Below are 20,607 nucleotides of genomic sequence, written 5' to 3'. Positions count from 1 at the left end.
TCAACATAAAACCTTTTATTTTCCAAAAAAACATGATGATCATAAGTAGAGAATAACAATGACTGTTGCACAGAAAAAGAGAACTACATTTTCTGAAGGCCAACACAGTCACCAATGAGTAGAAAGTGCACAGGCCTTTGCCCTGAATGACTTTAGCACATCTGTGGCCACAGGACATCACTAGTCTCTCACACTGTTCTAGTGTGATTTTGGTCTACTTCTCCAGTCTCTCCCACAATTCTGTGATTGGTTTGTGTTTTCTATGGGGTTTGGATCAGGACTCTGGGCTGGTAATTTTCATTGTTTCAAAGAACTGCTTTACCCATTTTTTTGTGAGATGGGGATCAATCTCCGGCATGAAAATTGCGAGCTGATTGAGTGAGGAACACGAGGCAGGAAGAGGGTTCTAATACATGCTTGCATTCACTTGCCATGTAGTGTTACACAAAACATTCCCAAAACAATGATACTTCACCACCTTTCACTGACCTCTTTTCATATTTAGTTTGACTTTTCCCAGTTTCTTGATTTACATAATGTTTCCCATCAGCTTCAAACAAATTAATCTTGCTTTCATCACTTAAATGAAGTGGACTACTTCTCCTATGTCCACATAACATGCTCCTCAATTTCCACATAATTAACCCCTTAAGGACGCAGGGTTTTTTTTTTTTTTTTGCTCATTTCTTGCTCTCCACCTTCAAAAATCCATAACTTTTTAAATTTTCCCTGTATAGAGAAAAAATTCCAAATGTGAAAAAATTGGGGGGAAAAAAAAAACACGTTTGCGTCACGTTTGTGCGACTTTCACTGTGCGCTCCAAATAACACCTCTATTTTATTCTTTGGTTCGGTACAATCACAGTGATATCAAATTTTATATAGGTTTTATTGCGTTTTAACACGTTTTCAAAAGTTAAACGATTGTGTACGGAGCTGTGTTAGGTGTTTTTTGCGAAATGAGCCGTCGTTTTCATTGCTTACCGTTTTTGAGGTCAGTGCAACATTTTGGTCACTTTTTATTCCATTTTTTTATGTTTTAAAATGGTGTAAAGGTTGCATTTCGGCCATTTGGGCGCTATTTTCCTTTATGCGGTTCACTGCCGGCGCGACGATACCTATTGCTTCTGTGACTTTTACTGTTTATTACGTTTTATATCGGTTCTAGGGAAAGGGGGGTGATTTGAACTTTCAGGTTTTTAACATTTTTATTATTTTTCAAACTATTGAAACTTTTTTTTTTTTTTTCTTAGACCCTCTAGGGTACACTAACCCTAGATGGTCTAACTGTTCCTACCATATACTGCAATACCACTGTATTGCAGCGTATGGCATATACAAGGGCGGTTCATTAAGTCCCTGTGTATGAAGATAACATTTTTATTTTTTTTTTTTAAATATTTATTTATTTTTCAACATAGTCCCCTTTAAGAAAGATACACTTCTCCCAACATTCCTGCCATTTTTTTTAACCTCTCCAAAATACGCCTCTGTCTCGGCAATGACTTCCTCGTTTGAGCTAAATTCATGTTGGGGAACAAGAAAGTCGCAGGGAGGGATCGGCAGCAATTTATAACGCAATTCATGCAGTTTGGTGGCGACAATTCCAGATGAATGTGCTGGTGCGTTATCGTGTTGTAACGGCACCTTTTTTTGCCAAATGCGGCCGTGTCTTTTTCAATTTTTTGTTGAAGCGGTCCAATAACTCACCTTGTTCTTCCTTTTTCTAAAAAATGACACCGGATGACACCGTTCACATCTAAAAAAAAAATTCGCCATGACCTTTCCAGGGCGGTGGGACAGTCTTCGCCTTCTTTGGACTAGATTCACCGGGTGAAATCCATTATTTTGATTGTTTCATAAACGGTGACAACTCGATGCAAAAACTCCTTCGGATCTCGCTTAAATTGCTCCAAACACTACTTCAAAGTTAACAGCTGCATTCGTTTGTTGTCCACCGTGAGCAATCGCGGCACCCATCAGGATTTTTGCATCCCAACTTAGCATGTAAAATATTAATTGCCATTCCGCTCAAAACACTTGAGTGCCTACTTCGTGCACTTTCGTTCTTCGATCAGCGAGTATCATGTCGTGGACTTTTTTAATGATTTCCTCGGTAACCACATGTGCCGGGTGTCCTGGTCGCTCCTCATCAAAAACGGGTGTTCGCCCACGTTTAAATTCGTTGAACCAATATTTAACTGTGGTCATAGATGGCAAAGTGTCCCCATAAACGGCATCTAACTTTTGCTTTTATTGCCTTTTTCCATCAAAAAAAAAAAAAAGCGAATTACAAAAACGATACTGCTCTTTTTCCATCTTAACCATCAAATCCAAACTAACCTTTCAATCAGTCTGCAATTTTTTGCTGTTGTTGGATAGATAACACCAATTTCCCTCAGGAATGCCCTCTGCCGTCAAACACGGGTACTTATTGAACCGCCCTCGTATTTACAGTATACAATGAGCCACAGGCCGTGGGGGTTTGCTGCAATATGCATCTGCTGACATGCTGCATCCTCCTAATACACAGGTGAGAGACAGACATCAGCTACACATGAATCTGACATGTTCTGCTGAAACATGGCTGCCTGGAGCTGTTGCATCTCTCCTAAACACACACACATGCACACACAGGCTGCAGGGGGTGTGGCCACCAGCACCAGGAAGCACATCATTATACAACCTCACATCATTGTACAGGCTGTCAGTCATGCACTGGGGGTGTGGCTGTGCCTCCCACTCATGAATAACCTGGACAGCTTGAATATGCTAATGCTTCATTGGACATTTCACAGGTCATTTGCATACAGCTTTAGGACCTCATTGCTTAGGTTTACAGCCATGTAGAGGGACAATGAAGGGATAGAGGCAATGCTCTCTAATGGCAGTTTATGAAAATATATTTAGTTTAGGGGGGTTATTTTGCATGACGGGTTCTCTTTAAAGGGGAACCTGTCACCGTTGTTTCAAAAAAAAAAAACAGGTTCCCATAGAGCCCTTTAGTCCTAACGGCACCCTTTTTTTAACTAACTCTAGTGATGCTTAGAAAAGCAGAAAATCAAGTTTTATTCTGTACCTGATAACCAGGGAGAACCCAGCGAGTCGAGGTGGGCGGAACACCTCGGCTCGAGGCCACGGCCTTGCTCTCTGCATGTCAGCCAGCACACGGCTCTATTTTACCTACGTCGCACGGCCCCCTGGCCGAGTTCCCACGCACCCGCACCGGGCGCTCTCAGCTGTCGTTGCTAATCGGTGAATAAAACTTGATTTTCTGCTTTTTTTTGAAACCGCGGAGACAGGTTTCCTTTTGATCCAGTGGCAGTAAAGTGCATTGGAAAGGACCTCCCCGACACATGTTTCTTTCCCTACAGGACTTTGTCAAGGGGTGGAGCTGAGGAAGTGCGGACAGATTATAAAGTTTGAACTGACCAATGAGGGCGAAGTATACACCTGAATAAAGTAAGAGCAGGCATAAGGTGGGAGGATAAGTCCAGCGGCTTGTAAGACGGCGCGGGTGGGGGGCAGGACAAACGGAACACCTGGAGCAGCCATGTGATCTGGATGATGCGATGACCAGCCATCTGAGCGTGCAGGCGCACAGCGGCCACCAAGCATGCGCACAACCCACCAATGGGAGTGGGCGCCATATTGAAGATGGGCAAAGGTAATGCCCCCAGCCACATTAGAAAATTGTATCGGGAAGAGCTCGAAATCTGCGGGACACACTTGTACACTTGTCCTGAACCATCTAAAAGAATTTTTGGAGCACAGCCACCAAAATGGGGTTGCACCCTTGTGGGAAATGTATTGCATGCCCCAATGTGGAGAAATCAGTGGACTTCTAGTCTTCAGATGGTATGAAACATTTTAAGATCACTGCTAAAGGTGTAATTTATTATGCCACCTGCCCTTGCAGTAAGATCTACATGGGTATGACTACCTGTAAATTTAAAATCAGAATTCGTGAACACGTTACAGGAATTTTGGCTGCCTCATCTGTAACCTTAGAAGAGGATATTCTCAAGCCTAAACCAATCCCCCGTCATTTCAGGCAAGTCCATCATTCAGACCCATTGGGGTTCAAGGTGATTGGGATTGACAATGTCAGTTTGGATCTTTGGGTGAGGATCTAAAATGTAGATTGGGACTAAATGAAAATTTTGGGTTCTCTGCTTTTCTTTAATCATTTTCCCGTAGTCATGGGGCTCCTCTGTCGGTCTGTGTCCGCTACTTGTGGTGCATTCTCATGCTTTTATTTGTTGTATGTTTTTAATTACTTATATGCTTTTTCTTTATAAATATAAAAAATATCATTATTAGTTGGATTATGTTCGAATAACTGGCCTCTGTAACTCGTATCATCTGTCACCCTCCTGAAGCCTACATACAGTTTTCCATACTTTCCAACTTTTCCAATTTTAACTGGCCGTGTTCGTAGCACACGTTTATTTTGTAAATTTTTCAACTGCTGCATCACATTTTTATTTATTTTTTTGTTTTCTTTTTTACCAGCTTCATGGTTAGCAAGCTAACCTGCATTCTTTGCATCCATCACATATGCACTCACTATGCTGCGCAGGTTATTCTATAATAGTATCGCAGTTGAGAGAGAGTTTATGTCTAATTTTTATGCACTTTCATGTATTATTATACATTCTTTGTCTAGCAGAAACTGTAACTTTAATACTGCACGGTTCAAAATGCAACACGTATCATTATTCGTTCTCACTGATTATAATAGTCTCCAGTGGGTTTGCATTCTTTTAACTTACACTTTATGTATATTTGCACTTTCATATATTCATTTCACTTTGTATTTTGTCCCATTCTTGTTATTGTGCAATGTTTTTTGAATTTTCTATGCACTTAGCACTTTATCACTTTCCAAAGGCCAGCATATACGCCCTCATTGTATCTAATTGGGGTTCATGTGGCTTCCTGTAAGAACGGTGCTGCTTTTTCTAATGTGGCTGGGGGTATTACCTTTGCCCACCTTCAATATGGTGCCCTTTCTCGTTGGTGGGTTGTGCACATGCTTTGTGGCCGCTGGTCATTGCATCATCTGGATCACATGGTTGCTCTGGATGTTGCGTTTGTCCTGCCCCCCGCTCGCGCCGTCGGATATGCGCCAATTATCCTCCCACCTTATGTCTGGACTTACTTATGAAACACGTGTCAGGAGGTGCTGGGCAGCGTCCTTTCCAATGCACTTTACTGCCACTGGATTTAAGGTATATACCAATATTCGATTTCTTATGTGTGCATTACAAATGTTTTTGATATCTTGATACTATTGTATCTTAGGTTTAGCACTATGCACTTTGTTACTTACACTTTATAGCTGCCCGGCACCTATGTATGTTAGCTATTTAACCACCTATGTATGTTTATACACTATAAGTGTATTGAATAAATATTTCGTTTTTATCATTACCATCAGTGCTTAATATTTTTCTCTATAGGAAGTGCCTATCCACGGGATATCAGACCAATGGCACAGACGGCCGTGCATGACTGCTTAATCTCCTCTCTTAATCTCTATGGAGCTGACGGAAATTGCCGAGTGCCGCACTCGTTGATCTCCGTCAACACCATAACGATTAATGGAGCAGAACGGTCATGCGCAGCCATCTGCTCCATTCGTCTGACAGAGTGATAAGGGGTCCGACAAACCCCTTGTTTCCGTAATCTGTGGGGGTCTCATCACTGTGGATAGGGCCTTACTTTTGTTTGTGGGTAAACCCCTTTAAGGAAATTGTCCCCAAGTGCCACATTTACACCAATACATTGCAGGTATTTGAGAGTGTTCTTTTACAATCAACTTTTACAATTAAGCTTAAAATACTGTTATTTTACTCATGTTACGATATATTAACATACAATGGGTACGTAAAGTATTCACACACCTTTTACATTTTTTTACCGTTTCATTGCAGCCAATTGGTAAAATCAAAATAAGTTGTTGGGTTTTTTTTGTATCTTTCCTTTTTATTGAACAAAATAACAAAGCAAATACAAAGCACAGTCATATCCTTTTTTTTTATATGCAAACAAACAGCCCCTAGCGGGGTACAGGTACGGCATCAATTGTTAACATGCAGTACAGTAGATTCAATCAGCAAAAATATCTTGATTTTGTACATCAGTATGATGACCTTAACTGCAGTGTACAGTATAGGCTTTAGGTGGCAATATGGTTGCCCTGGTGTTGAAGTTGCTGCAGCAGTACATTATTTTGCATTTGTATAAAAGGCATGTATGAAAAGAGTTTGTGTAATCTGGTGAACCATTTATTGTTAGGGGTGCAAGAACCCATATTAGAAGCAGGGAGTCTATGGAGGGGGAGGACAGTTATAGGAGAAGGGGGGTGTAGTTGAGGGGGTCCACACGCCGTATCTAGGTCACTCAAATGTGTAAGTAAGTAATGTGTGTCAGGATCTACACAAAGGAGGCAAATCCCAAGGACAGAAGAGACGCAATCTTATGAATACCAAGAAAAGATAACCCAATACCTAATGTCCAACTTCTACTACTAATCAAACACAAACAATACCAATAGAAGTAAATAGGATACCCAAATGAATACATAAATTTACAATAAAGTTAAATACTCAGTTTTAAATAAACAATATAAACAATATTGTTTATAAACAATATATGTCTTTATTTAATCGGTCACCACAAAAACACGGTTAAAAACTTAACATAAAAACCACAAAGGTGTGGCGGTGGTCTGAAATAACACAATACATAGTAAGTACACTTTAAGTATCCAACCAACATCAGTAAACACAATTTAGGCTGTAACCAGTTCCATTACCCACCAGGGTGTAGTATGTAGCCAAAACAGATTGTATGAGATAGTAACTCTGACCACCGCCACAGCACCCCGATGCGCGTTTCGCCGTCGCTTCCTCTAGGGGGTGTGCTGTGGAATGGTCAGTGTCCCATATATATATCCCTCAACCCCAAATGAGTGGTACCTTAGGGCCAATCGAAAAGTGCAGTGTGCTTCTTACCAGGATGATCAGCAGGTGTGCGAAGTAGCGCATCACCGCAGTCTCCATACATGCGTCAGGAGGCGGGGCCACACTCCGGAAGGCGTACAACGCGCATGCCCTGCGCGTCATCGTAGACCGGAAGTGCGGCGCCGCCATCGAGACCCGCGCATGCGCCGAAGTGATGCGCATCCCACCGCCATCTTGGATCAGGGCAAAGGTAAGGGAAATTGATCTAAAGTCATACTTGTATTGTTTTAATGAGTGTACCCAGTTTTGCGGGTCAAATACCACAATACCCTATTAGTAAACTCCAATCGTCATCTAACTGGGATAAATGAGTCCATAAACATTGATAAATGAGAAACAATATTAATAATAATGGGTCATTGTTAAATGAACAGTGAAAATAGGTGGAATGCATTAAAATATACATTAGTTAATAAATATAATAAGCATAGACGAATAATAAATGATATTACCAATGCTGAGTCATTAAAATGAAAAGTGAAAGTGCATGAGAATAGATGGAAATATTAAAAATGTGCAAATATATGCAAGCCAGATCATACCTGTGAAGGCTATAAAAAGTGCAAGTGCCTGTGGTTGTGTTTGGTTATTAAAGTGCTGGTGCTTGTGCAGAGTATACAGACTATGTAATTCAATAAGATCTGACTTTAAATCAGTGCATGTGTGCCACAAGACATACATCCATTGGACATACATCAATTGGACGATACGAAAAGTGCAATGTGCTGTAAAAAATAGAGCATAATGTCTCAGTGCAAATTGTGCAAAACAAAAAAAAGTGATATGCAAATTAGGACATATCACCAATTGGTGATGTGCAACCACATAAAAAATATATAATAGTAAACAATGACCCAAACGGCATAACGCCGATTGGTAGTAAAAAGAGATAAATAAAGTTAATAACGAACCATAAGACCACTGTTTGGTCCAATGCACTGGTAAATGGACCATGCGCTTAGATGTATCCCTATTAGATATCAGACACAAGAAGCCTTGAGTAATAAACTAGGTTTAAGTAAAAATATGTGATGTGGAGGATAGACCTCATCCAATACACAGATCTTGAGAGGGCTTCCCATACCAGGAAAATTGGAAATAAAGAGGGGGGACCCAAAGAAGATCATATACCCGCAACAGCTGACATGAAATAACACCTTGCAATACAGCCCTAATCCACGATAATGCACACTATTGTAACAAGCACTGAGAGAGCAATAGAGATACCCAACCATTACCAAATATATCTCAAGTTAAACGCGTAAGAACAATATTAAAAACATGACTCAGAATCAGATTCATATAAATGGGGAGAAAGAGAGCTTTTCATTCAGTCCATGAGGGGATGTTGTGGCCAATTTGACTATCCACTTTAGTTCTATCCTTTCCAATTTCTTGAAGGTGTTGCCGCCGCGACCGCCTAAGATGATTTTATCTATGCCATATACCTGCAGGTCCCGCCATCTGCAGTCATGGCATTCCAAGAAATGTTTGGGTATGGGTTTCAATTTCATAATTTGTTCGTGGTCCGTGGGAAGAAGTTTGGCAGCCGATCTTATATCTTTCATGTGTTCCTGGACACATGTTCTTAATTCCTGTGTGGTCATCCCCACGTACTTCAATCCGCAAGGGCAGCACACAACATAGATCACGCCAGTGGTGCTGCAATTTATAAAGTGTACAATGTTAAAATTGCGTGTACCCTCAGAGTCTTGGAATATCCTAGTTTTTACCATTTGGGGGCATACACTGCAGTGTCCACAGGGGTACGATCCCCAATCAGGGCCTTTTGATCCGAAAATGTAGTTTTTCGGTTTGGGGGGTGCATAGTGGCTTCTCACCAACCTATTCCCTATAGTGTCTGCACGTTTCGAGACCACTTGTGGGGTCTCAGAAATGTGTTTTTTGATTTCAGGGTCGGACTGTAGTATAGGCCAGAATCGCTCAAAGATAGAGTTCATTTCCCTCCATTGGGAGTTATAGGGTGTAATGATCCTTACCTTACTCTCTTTTGATCTTTTGGGCTGTTGAGTGAGTAAGGACTTCGATCCGATGTTTTTGCCCGTAGATATCCCCTCTGTATATCCGAGTCACGATAGCCTCTCTGTTTAAATCGAGCCCTCAAAATCGTGGATTCTTCTTCAAAGTTGGAGTAAGTGTCACAAATTCGTCTGGCCCTCAAAAACTGACCTGTAGGGATGGAACGTATCGTGTGAGCCGGATGGAAGGAATTGGCACGAAGTAAAGCATTAACTGATGTCTCTTTACGGTAGACAGATGTACTCAGTTGTCCACCCTGTCCCACATCGATTTGGATATCCAGAAATTCCAAATGTTCCTGACTGATGTTACTAGTCAGCCTGATATTTAGGTTATTGGAATTGAGATCATCCAGGAATTGGTCCAAGCCCGTCCTTGGTCCTTGCCATATGAACAGGACATCGTCGATGAAACGCATCCAACTGATGACCTGTCCCGATGCCCTGTCCATAGCCTCCTGGACCTCATTCCTTTCCCAGTATCCAAGGAAGAGATTTGCATACGAGGGGGCACAAGTGGCCCCCCATGGCCGCCCCCCTCGTCTGCATGTAAAATCTCTCCTTGAACAGGAAATAATTGTGATCCAGGATGAATCTCATCAATGTTAAAGAGAACCCGTCATGCAAAATAACCCCCCTAAACTAAATATCTTTTCATAAACTGCCATTAGAGAGCATTGCCTCTATCCCTTCATTGTCCCTCTACGTGCCTGTAAACCTAAGCAATGAGGTCCTAAAGCTGTATGCAAATGACCTGTGAAATGTCCAATGAAGCATTAGCATATTCAAGCTGTCCACTCTATTCATGAGTGGGAGGCACAGCCACACCCCCAGTGCTTGACTGACAGCCTGTATAATGGTGTGAGGCTGTATAATGATGTGCTTCCTGGTGCTGATGGCCACGCCCCCTGCAGCCTGTGTGTGTATGTGTGTGTATAGGAGAGATACAGCAGCTCCAGGCAGCCATGTTACAGCAGAACATGTCAGATTCATGTGTAGCTGATGTCTGTGTCTCTCACCTGTATATTAGGAGGATGCAGCATGTCAGCAGATGCAGCACTCACACTAGCCATGCTTTACTATACATTACACACAGACATGAGCAGGGGGAGGAGAGGGGAGGGGTAACAGGGTGACATCACTGCCTCTGACCATGTGACCAGCCTCATTTACATGATAAAAAATAGATGATTTTACAATGATTAATGTATGAAATAACTAGATAAAGGCTGGGATGGGATCCTTGTGAGCTGCTCCAACAGGAAGAGGTGACAGGACAAGTGACACAGACCTGATGACAGGTGTCCTTTAAGATAAATTCAGCCAGATCCTCATCCAGATCACGAATCCCTAAGAAGAACTCTACTGCCTTTATGCCCAAATCGTGGCCAATGCAAGTGTATAATCCCTCCACATCACACGACACTAGGAACATGTCTGGTTCCATCACTACACCCTCCAGGCGCTTCAAAACATCCGTAGAATCTCGGATGTATGAGGGCAATTCCTCTACACACGGTCGCAAATAGTAGTCAGTGAACCGGCAAATCGGCTCACAGAGACTGCCGCACCCAGATACTATAGGTCAGCCTGGGGGTACCCTAGCATTCTTATGCACTTTCGGGAGAAAGTATAGAGTTGGTATAATCGGGAACTCTACCTCCAGGCCCTTCCTGATTCGTGGTGGCATAGTATGATTTTCCAAAGCCCTATCCAGTATATGTGTCAATTCCCTACTGAATGTCTCCGTTGGGTTATGCGTTAGCTGTTTATAACAATCCTGTTGTTTTAGTTGTCTAAACGCCTCCGCCTCATACATTTCTATTGGCCAAACCACCACATTACCGCCTTTGTCGGCAGGTTTAAAGACCACTTGTTTCATTTTCTCTAGTTCTTGTAGAGCTTGTCTTTGGCCCCTAGTCAAATTGTCAAAATGTCATCGTTGCGGTAGTTTGCGTAATTCCGCCACTGACATCTTCACAAACATTTCAACTTCTGGACTGATTGACCAGGGGGGGAATGTGGTGGATCTTGGTCTAATCTCTGTTGGGAATTTGATTGATCACTTACCCCATCTTGTTCTGGTTCTTGCTCTTGTAGGAGTGATTCTAATGTCCTAAGTGTTTCCAGGTCCTCCGAGGCTGTAATAAAGCATGATTCGTCATTTTTGGCAAAATGTTTTTTCCACAACAATTTACGTGCGAATAGATATACATCTTTTATCGCTGTGAAATCATCAAAAGCAGCAACCGGACTAAAATTTAAACCCAGAGAGAGCAGAGATAATTGTTCAGATGTAAAGTCAATTTGGGAAAGATTAATTACCTTTAATTTTCCGTTGTTAGATTCCTGCTGACTAGTATATTTACGCTTCAACTGAGTCCCTCTCATATTGCGATTGGTCCCATGACTATCGGAGTTTCCCTCTGCCCCAGAATATGAGGAATCTGAGGCTACTGTATCAACCGATGTTGTAGAGTCCGATCTCCTGATGGGACGTGTGGGATTTGTCCGTTGCCAGCGATAAACTCGTTGCTTTTGGAAATCCAACATATCTCTTTGGAATTTCTTAGTTTTAATTGTTTGAATATCTTTTTCCCACTTTAGATATTCTGAGTTCATATCTTGTTCAAATAGACTTAAACTGTCTTCAGATAGAAGGGTTTTAATCTTCTCCTGTAGAGGAGCCATAGATTGTTCTATACAGGCGGTCCCCTACTTAAGGACACCCGACTTACAGACAACCCATAGTTACAGACGGACCCCTCTGCCCACTGTGACCTCTGGTGAAGCTCTCTGGATGCTTTACTATAGTCCCAGACTGCAATGACCAGCTGTAAGATGTCTGTAATGAAGCTTTATTGATAATTCTTGGTCCAATTACACCAAAAATTTTGAAACTCCAATTGTCACTGGGGCAAAAGAAAAAAAATTGTCTAGAACTTCCATTATAAAATATACAGTTTCGACTTACATACAAATTCAACTTAAGAACAAACCTCCAGACCCTATCTTGTATGTAACCCGGGGACTGCCTGTAGTTTCCAATTTCTTTTTTTCAATTCCAATCAAGATTTCTATAAAGGTGCGAGAGCAGGTGCTGCATGCATCTTCCCACCTTTTTTTGATAATTTCATCATCCAAAGGAAAAGAGGGATAAACCTGTACCCTCAACCCTCTAGGTATCAGGTCCTTAGCCAGGTATTGTTCTAATGCAGCTTTGTTCCACCATGTTCTCACACGTTTTTTAGCACATTCCTTCATGGTCATCTGAATTTCTTTAATCTCATCTCTCCCCGTTACTGAATTCACAGAGTCGCCATTAAAAATTTGAGTCATCATGGATAACCAATTAGATTCCCTACTCCGAAAATCCATGATAAAAGTTGGGTAATCTATAATCAAAAATAGACAATGAATACCAAGAAAAGATAACCCAATACCTAATGTCCAACTCCTACTACTAATCAAACACAAACAATACCAATAGAAGTAAATAGGATACCCAAATGAATACATAAATTTAAAATAAAGTTAAATACTCAGTTTACAATAAACAATATATGTCTTTATTTAATCGGTCACCACAAAAACACGGTTAAAAACTTAACATAAAAACCACAAAGGTGTGGCGGTGGTCTGAAATAACACAATACATAGTAAGTACACTTTAAGTGTCCAAGCAACATCAGTAAACACAATTTAGACTGTAACCAGTTCCATTACCCACCAGGGTGTAGTATGTAGCCAAAACAGATTGTATGAGATAGTAACTCTGACCACCGCCACAGCACCCCGATGCGCGTTTCGCCGTCGCTTCCTCTAGGGGGTGTGCTGTGGAATGGTCAGTGTCCCATATATATATCCCTCAACCCCAAATGAGTGGTACCTTAGGGCCAATCGAAAAGTGCAGTGTGCTTCTTACCAGGATGATCAGCAGGTGTGCGAAGTAGCGCATCACCGCGGTCTCCATACACGTGTCAGGAGGCGGGGCCACACTCCGGAAGGCGTACAACGCGCATGCCCTGCGCGTCATCGTAGACCGGAAGTGCGGCGCCACCATCGAGACCCGCGCATGCGCCGAAGTGATGCGCATCCCACCGCCATCTTGGATCAGGGCAAAGGTAAGGGAAATTGATCTAAAGTCATACTTGTATTGTTTTAATGAGTGTACCCAGTTTTGCGGGTCAAATACCACAATACCCTATTAGTAAACTCCAATTGTCATCTAACTGGGATAAATGAGTCCATAAACATTGATAAATGAGAAACAATATTAATAATAATGGGTCATTGTTAAATGAACAGTGAAAATAGGTGGAATGCATTAAAATATACATTAGTTAATAAATATAATAAGCATAGACGAATAATAAATGATATTACCAATGCTGAGTCATTAAAATGAAAAGTGAAAGTGCATGAGAATAGATGGAAATATTAAAAATGTGCAAATATATGCAAGCCAGATCATACCTGTGAAGGCTATAAAAAGTGCAAGTGCCTGTGGTTGTGTTTGGTTATTAAAGTGCTGGTGCTTGTGCAGAGTATACAGACTATGTAATTCAATAAGATCTGACTTTAAATCAGTGCATGTGTGCCACAAGACATACATCCATTGGACATACATCAATTGGACGATACGAAAAGTGCAATGTGCTGTAAAAAAGAGAGCATAATGGGGCAAATTTACTTACCCGGTCCATTCGCGTTCCAGCGGCGGCTTCTCCGCTCTGGATTCGGGTCCGGCCGGGATTTAATAAGGTAGTTCTTCCGCCGTCCACCAGGTGGCGCTGCTGCGCTGAAAGTAAACTCATCGCGCCGGAATGCACCGAGCTGGACCAGGTGAAGGTAAGCGGTCCTTATGCGACACATTTTCGGTTTTTAAATGCGGCGGTTTTTCCGAATACGTCGGGTTTTCGTTCGGCCACGCCCCCCGATTTCCGTCGCGCGCATGCCAGCGCCGATGCGCCACAATCCGATCGCGTGCGCCAAAATCCCGGGGCAATTTAAGTACAAGCGGCGCAAAACGGAAATATTCGGGTAACACGTCGGGAAAACGCGAATCGGGCCCTTAATAAATGACCCCCAATGTCTCAGTGCAAATTGTGCAAAACAAAAAAAAAGTGATATGCAAATTAGGACGTATCACCAATTGGTGATGTGCAACCACATAAAAAATATATAATAGTAAACAATGACCCAAACGGCATAACGCCGATTGGTAGTAAAAAGAGATAAATAAAGTTAATAACGAACCATAAGACCACTGTTTGGTCCAATGCACTGGTAAATGGACCATGCGCATAGATGTATCCCTATTAGATATCAGACACAAGAAGCCTTGAGTAATAAACTAGGTTTAAGTAAAAATATGTGATGTGGAGGATAGACCTCATCCAATACACAGATCTTGAGAGGGCTTCCCATACCAGGAAAATTGGAAATAAAGAGGGGGGACCCAAAGAAGATCATATACCCGCAACAGCTGACATGAAATAACACCTTGCAATACAGCCCTAATCCACGATAATGCACACTATTGTAACAAGCACTGAGAGAGCAATAGAGATACCCAACCATTACCAAATATATCTCAAGTTAAACGCGTAAGAACAATATTAAAAACATGACTCAGAATCAGATTCATATAAATGGGGAGAAAGAGAGCTTTTCATTCAGTCCATGAGGGGATGTTGTGGCCAATTTGACTATCCACTTTAGTTCTATCCTTTCCAATTTCTTGAAGGTGTTGCCGCCGAGACCTCCTAAGATGATTTTATCTATGCCATATACCTGCAGGTCCCGCCATCTGCAGTCATGGCATATTAGAAGCAGGGAGTCTATGGAGGGGGAGGACAGTTATAGGAGAAGGGGGGAGTAGTTGAGGGGGTCCACACGCCGTATCTAGGTCACTCAAATGTGTAAGTAAGTAATGTGTGTCAGGATCTACACAAAGGAGGCAAATCCCAAGGACAGAAGAGACGCAATCTTAGCCCTTTTTTCACATTTCAAATGTTCACCATGCTTCATAAACACCCCCCTGAGATTACATTTCATAGCCTCCCATTTAAGGGCTTCGGATTAAAATACACGGCTCTGCATAAACATTGCTGGGTCACATCCGGCCGGCATGACGCGAGGAGGAGGAGCCACGTAGAGTCCGGACCCGATCTCCTCCCCCGCCGCGTCCGCGTGCTAAATGAGGCGGGTACCGCTACCCTAGCCGCCTCTACCCCAGCGAGTTCTCTGAACGGCCCTTGCTGTTACAGGGGGGGGGCGATTTCCCCGTTCTTCAGTCGGGGAGCATCCGGTGCCGGAGGTGAACAGCTCTCTCGGGGAGCAAGCGTGGTGTGGGCAGTGTTGGCGTGCTCCTGCTGCTGACCGGTCCTGAGCAGCTGGAGGTGTTATGCCCTCAAGCAGAGTCGCAGCGTGCCACTGATCACATCAGCGGATCCGGAGGTGGGCGAGCGGGAAGGTGTGCAGGAGGGCGCCGTGGTTGGAGAGTGACCCGAGAACGGACCACCGCACGGGATGTGATATTCCCCCGTTGATCTTCATATGCTCAAGGAGGTTCCATCTTCGCATTTCTGGAGGGCTTTACTTGTTGCCAGCAACCCCCTGCCGGGGGTGCTAAAGGTACTTTGGTATCGCGGAGAGAGTGTTTCCAGAAGGTGTTGTCCCATGGCCTGCAGGTTATGGTAACCTACTTCTATATATCTGTATAACCAACTAACAATTTCGCTTTTGCTGCGGATGACAGAAGTGCAATCTGGTCACATTGTATTAATCTAATTAGCGATGCCATGGCGCTTATTATTGGCCCTTCTGTCTGACTAACTCTCTGAACCTTCTGCCCTAGTGCGCGGGTTTCTGGACTAAGTGTTTGTATTATCTGTTGCTTCCCCGCTTGCCAGCACTATTATTTCTGGGGGTGCTAAAGGTATTTTGGCTATTCAGGGAGAGGGTTCCCAGAAGGTGTTACCTCTTAGCCCGGATATGGTAATCTGCTCCTGTATAACCAACTAATAATTCTGCTTCTGCTTTGAGTGATAGAAGTGCAAGTTGGTTACATTGTATTAACCCATATGTGATGCTATGGCGCTTACTTATGGACCCATCTGCTTGACTAACTCTCTGAATCATCTGCTTTAAGGCTCGGGACTCTGGACTAATTATATGAACTTTTGGCTGTTTCCCCGCTTGCCAGCGGTATCATTACTAAAATTATTAACATCTCTGTCTAAACATCACCGGACATTTTGATAATCTTTCTCCCCCCACAGGATTTATTACGGTCTATGACCGTGCTGGGCTAATTTTGGCTGAAGGCTTCTTCTGTCTTTTATTTGTAAAAATTGTGATACAAGTCTTGCTATTGTATACTCAGATAGTCATATTATTCCGGTTTCAGGGTATATGACGGCTTGTTTAACCCCTTCGCGCTCCGCGGCGGATATATCCGCCACGGAGCGCAGTGACTTAGCGCTCAGTGGCGGATATATCCGCCACGGCTCCTATGCCGGCTCGGCTCTGGATCAGAGCCGAACCGGCATCGGGAAACACGGGGTGCCGGCTGTAACTAATAGCCGGCACCCCAGTGTAACACCCGCGATCGGAGTTGTCTCCGATCGCGGGTGCTTAACCCGTTAGATGCCGCGGTCAGCGCGACCGCGGCATCTAACAAGTATCTGGGGGGTCTTTCCCCCACGATCGGCCCCCCCGAACCGTTTTCGGGGGGCGCCGATCGTTGCTATAGTAACTCTGGGGTCCGATCTGGACCCCAGAGTTACTAGCAAGAATTGCCAGTAAGATGGCGTCTGTGACGTCATCTTACTGGCAAAGTGCCAGCCTATGCAAGTGCATAGGCTGACACTGATAATACTCTGCAATACATGAGTATTGCAGAATATTATCATGAAGAAGCAATCAGATGATTGCTTCTTCATGTCCCATGGTATAAAAGTGAAAAAGTAAAAAAAAAAGTTATTCAATAAAAAAATAAAGTCATAAATCACTAAAAATGCCCCAAACCCCCAAAACATATAAAGAGACATATAACTCAAAAAAAAAGTCTAAATCATAACACAAACCCCACATATATAGTATCACCGCGTCCGTAACAACCCGTAGAATAAAAGTAAATCATTATTGAACCCCCACGATAAACGCCGTAAAAAAAAACTGTTATAAACCCTCCAAAAATTATGATTTTTACCTTTTCAATCCCACAAAAAATGATATAAAATGCGACCAAAAAACCATATGTACTCAGACATGATACTGGTGCAAAGTACAACATGTCCCGCAAAAAACAAGCCATCAACCAGCTCCGTAGCCAAAAACGTAACAAAGTTATGCCACTTGGAAGATGGCAATACAAAAATTATAGATTTTTCCCCACATTAGGGTTTTGTTTGACAAATTTAGTAAAACGTAAGAAAATATATTCATGTCTGGTATCCCCGTAATCGTATCAACCCATAGAATAAAGATAACAGGATTATTAGGCTATACGGTGAACACCAAAAAAAAAAAAGTCAAAAATCCAGTACAGAATTGATGCTTTTCTACTCCTGCCCTCAAAAAAAGTTCCTAAATTTTCAACAATAGGTGATACCAACCCCAAAATGGTAACAATGGAAAAAGCATCTCATCCCGCAAAAAAAATGCCGTCACATGGCCCCAATAACGAAAAAGCGAAAATTTTATAGCCTTCAAAAGGGGCCAATGAGGAAACTAAATTCCTGGCAGCTGCAGCGCCCTCCTTCCCTTCTGCGCCTCGCTGTGCCCTCATAAAACAAGTAACGGCCACATGTGGGGGGTCTTTGTACTCAGGAGAAATTGCAGAACAAATTGTATGGTGGGTTTTCTCTTTTTATATTTTGGAAATGTGTAAATTTTGGTGCTAAATGAACGTATAAGGGAACAATATGACCATTCTAAATTTCACCTCCATTTTGATTCAATTACTATGAAGATCTCAAGGGGTTAACAATCTTCGTAAAAGCTGTTTCTGATAGCTTGAGGGGTGCAGATTTGAAAATGGGTTGGTTATATAGGGGGTTTTGATGCTAAATATGTAAAATTTCATTCAAAACTGTATTTATCCCCAAAATAGTCAATTCTGAAAATCCGGAAAAGCGATATTCTATTTGCAAGCCGCGTGACGTCAAAATAAATTATCCAGATATTTCAGAAATTATGAAAATGTAAAGTAGACAAATGGGAAATGTTATTCAGCAACTTATTTAGCTGGTAAATCTATCTGCCTGAAAACGTGATGATTTAGAATTTCGAAAATGGCAAATTTTTCAAAAAATTCATCACATTTTCTTTTTTTTGTAAATAAACGCAAAACTTATCTGCCAAAATTTACCACTAAAATGAAGTACAACATGTGGGGAAAAAACAATCTCAGAATCGTTTTGATAAGTAACAGTGTTCAAAAGTTATAACCATATAAAGCGAAGCAAGTCAGAATCCAAAAAATCGGGCTGAGCCTTAAGCTGTAAAATGGCTGCGTCCTTAAGGGGTTAAGTCTGTAATTTGCTGTTGGTTTATTTAGAGTATACTGTATTACTGGACTTTCGTGAGATACTTGAAAAAGTTTTTTTGTGGAAATGCCACCGAAAAATTCGGGCCGGAAATCCGGCGGGGGTGGAGGTTCCCCTAAGGAGGGGAAAGAACGTGGTGGCAGTAAAAATGATCCTGCAGGGAAGTTAGAGAAATTATGGAGCACCCCTATAGTAAAAACTCGCCAAACTGGTAAAGCAGGTAATCCCCCCCCCACGATGCCTCCTGAAATACATGATAGGCCCTCGCAGGAGGGCGAGTTAGAACATTCTGAGGACTCCAACAATCCAATTTGGCTGGAGATCCTGGCAACTGTCCAAAAGACCAGTGTTACAGTGGAGGGGTTAGATAAACAGGTGGCGGCTCTTTCCTCGGATATAGCCCTGGTCAAGGAAGATATCTCTAAAACTTGGGAAAAGGTCTCTATGGTGGTTTCTCAGGTAAAAAATCTCAAGGGAGAGACTAAGAGCTTACGGAAAGAGGTTGGTGCACTGACCAAGGCTCAATTGTCCCTACGGGACAAAGTAACGGACTTGGAGGATCAATCTAGACGCTCCAACCTCCGTATTTTAGGCCTTCCAGAAGAAGTAGGGGAGAACTCCCTTTCAAAATGGATCCAGGGTTGGTTAATAGAGCAGGTGGGCACAGAGTCCTTATCATCTGTCTTTATGATAGAAAGAGCCCATCGTGTCCCCAGTAAACCTCCTATTCCAGGGGCCCCACCCAGGGCTGTACTTGCTAAAGTTCTTTGCTCCCAAGACCGTGATGCTATTATTAGATGCTCCCGCTCTAAGCAGGACATGATGTATAATGGGGTAAAAATCTTTATCTTTCCGGACTACTCCCAGGCTACACAACAAAAGCGAACTAAATTTAAAGATGTAAAGTCGCGCCTGAAGGAGGCTGGCTTAAAATTCTCATTGTTATATCCAGCAAGATTGAGAGTGATTCATAATGAACAAACGGTTTTTTTTGATAATTCGATAGATGCCTCGGAGTGGCTGGAGTCTAAGGGTTTCTAGCTGGTGTATTGTGAGGTAGGGGTAGCATAGTTTTTCTTGGAAGTTTATAAATTTGATCACGCGGACGAGAGTTGGGGAGGGGGGGCGGGGATGTAGGAGTTTAGAGGCCTGTTCAAAGGGATGGGCCAAGAAGGGGGAGGGGTAGGGGGGTGGGGGTTAGATGGGGTGGGAGGGGGAGGGTTTCTGCTGTGGGGAATGTTTTATTGTTCTGTTATTACCCTTGTTTTATGGTTCTGCTCCGCTAGAGAATGGCTACACAAATCTTTTGCTGGAACGTAAGGGGGTTGAATGACCGCCGAAAGCGGTGGATGGTAAATGATGTGGTGATCCGTCATCTTTCAGGGATTATTTGTCTAACAGAGACATTTAACTCAGGACACCATTAGTTGGCTAGATAGACGTTGGGCTCCCATTTCATTTCATTCATACGGATCTGCATTCTCCAGGGGGGTCTCTGTTCTTGTCCATCAGAAGGTTGATATTAGGATTTTATCACATAGTATAGATCGGCAGGGAAGGTATATTTTTTTGTATTGTGTGTTAAATCAGGTTAAGTGCATTCTTGCATTTGTATACCTCCCCCCTCCATTTTCATTTCATGTGTTGAACGCCTTAGTTAACTTTTCTATTGATAGGGAGGACAGCCCAATGATGATTATTGGGGATTTTAATACAGTCATGGACCCCGTGCAGGACAGACGCAATATGCGAGGCTCTGGCCCCCAGAATCAACGGGGATCCTCTGGACTGAGATCTTTCTGTGATAATCTTGGCCTGAGGGATGCCTGGAGGATCAAATATTTAGATAGACCTGCTTTTTCCTGTTTAAGTCGTACTCATTCTACTTTGTCCAGGATCGATATGTGTTTGGCCAATGAGGCTTTTTTGGGATTCATAGTTAAGATTAAATATGAATCCATCGCGATCTCCGATCATGGAC

This window comes from Engystomops pustulosus, chromosome 1 (genome assembly GCF_040894005.1).
Source record: "Engystomops pustulosus chromosome 1, aEngPut4.maternal, whole genome shotgun sequence".
In the NCBI taxonomy this organism is placed as follows: Eukaryota; Metazoa; Chordata; class Amphibia; order Anura; family Leptodactylidae; genus Engystomops; species Engystomops pustulosus.
The sequence above is the reverse complement of the archived record's forward strand: the minus strand, read 5'-3'. Positions refer to the sequence as shown.